A 2,260-nucleotide genomic window follows, 5' to 3' on the forward strand; every position below is an offset into this window, starting at 1 on the left:
GAGGCCATGTTCTGCCCACCGCAAGTGGAACAGAGCAGGAAGACTAAGCAGGACAGGGCGCAGACACGAAGGAAGCCTAAGCCGCGTTTGGCACAGGTCGCCCTCATGTTGGATATAAAACCTCTGGCGCTAGCGAGCTCCACCAACGAGGCTAGAGTTGGCAAACATCGTCCGCGCGGCCTAAAGGCGTCATTTACAGGCTCACCTGCTCGCTCGCCATTTTAGACCTTACAAACAACTTCCTGAAATTGGCGGTGACCCCAATTAAACCTTCGGACGTGCATGAAAGGAAGCCACGTGAGTGTGCGTAAAAATGATGTGACGAGATCCTTTTATGATTTTTATAGCACAATTTAAAAATATTCAGACTCAGAGTCAGATGTGTTAAAGGGCTCCAATCAGAATTTGATTTGGGACCCACAGCTACACCCACATATCTCCACTTCAGCACCCCGGCAGTATTAACTTTATATTGATCATGTTTGATCGTTGGCATCGATGCCACTGTCAGGGCTGACCGGTGTGTTGGGAAGCAATTAAATAAACAGGCAAAGACAAAATTAGGTGTTTTAATTGCTTTTCAAATGAGCAGCAAATGATTTAAGACAAATCTAAATATGATTTTCTTACATAAATCGCAAATGCAAAAACAGACGTTATGCGTTAAAAGGAATTTAAATAGGTAAACCCAGCACAATCATTAAAATACAAAATATTTAAGTAGACATGCTTGTTGTAGATTATTATGATGTAAAGTGTCGTAATGATATTGTTCAAGAGTATTTTTGTACAGTTACTACAACAATTTCACCGCTTCACTTGCAGCCTCCCGTTTTCATTTTTTAATTCACAGAAATAAGTTTGACTGTATTTATTTCAAAAGCATTGAGGCTGCAGGCCTGTGTCACTAGTTGCCAACTAGGATCTAGTTCCTTCAGCCTTTGAATCTTTTAAGCCAAGATGCGACAGAAAGTTTGTTTTTGTTTTTATTGTGTATGGGACATAAAAAGAATTAGAAGTACAAAAGTAGTGTGAAATGACGCACTTAGCAAGATTGAACAAAGTGTCTAGAAGGTGCATGAAAATAAAAAATCCTCCTTAGTGGGTGAAAAAAGCAAATAACTATTACGTGAATTTCGATGTTTTCATTTTATAATGTAATCAAAAGCAAACCAGTAAAACCATTAGACTGTTTATGATCTGTTGTAATACACATGGCTATATTTGATATCCGTATTACTGCTCTACCCAGCAGTCATTTGTGTATGTGGTTTTCTTTTCAATGTATTTTAAAATGACACATGTCAAGTCATTAATTTTTTTTTTGTGTGTGTCTATATTTTTACAACAGGTAATCCAAGAATATTTTTTTAGTTCTTTTCCAGATGTACAATTACAGTGCCCACTGTAAAAGTTCATGAAGCCATATTTTTTTTACAATAGAACACAGAAGAAATATCAAATGTTTAAACTGGGAAAATGTATTTTTTAAGAAAAAAAGGGTAATTTTTTAATTTGATGGCAGAAACATATTTCATAAACTTAGGACGGGGTCATGTTTACCACATATTCAGCTGCTCAACACTCCTGGGTTTTCTCAAGGAAGCTCCAATTCCATAGGCACTAATGCATCCACATATTATTAGAGATGGAGGCTTTTGCATTGAGTGCTGATACCAAACTGGATGGTTCCTCTCCTCTTATCTAGAGGATGTGACATCCATGTTTTCCTAAAGAATTTCCCTTTTTGTTTTCTGGAAGTGCTCCCGTGCCCATGCAGTGATTTTCAGGCTAGAATCATGAGGGCCTGAAGATCACGGACATCTCATATTGACTTAGATATACACACAGATTTCTCAAAACAACATAAGTTTAGTTTAGCACCAGGTTTATAATCTTGCTAGCTAGTTAGTGTTAGCCTAGCTTGCTGCTGCCACTGGGCTCATGTTATTTAAAAATTAACACCACAGCCTTAAAAACCTTACATAAAACTATGTCGGTGAAATTTTCTGTTGATTGTTTGAAATAAAAAAGCGAGATAAGAACCCAGACAAAATTCTTCGGGAGGTGCAGCCGTTAGGGGTGGGGTATGGGGGGTATTTTCAATCCATAGCCATAACTAACTAACTAACTAACTAACTAATTATATATATCATGTTTAACCTGAGTAGCAAAAGACCGCAGGGGATTGAAAACAATAAGCCAGGAGTTAGCTGTGCTCCCGGACTCTTATCAAGCCTTGACCTCCTGGTCAGCTATC

The sequence above is a fragment of the Pundamilia nyererei genome, unplaced genomic scaffold (assembly GCF_000239375.1).
Source record: "Pundamilia nyererei isolate P.nyererei 1_Seehausen unplaced genomic scaffold, PunNye1.0 scaffold00292, whole genome shotgun sequence".
In the NCBI taxonomy this organism is placed as follows: Eukaryota; Metazoa; Chordata; class Actinopteri; order Cichliformes; family Cichlidae; genus Pundamilia; species Pundamilia nyererei.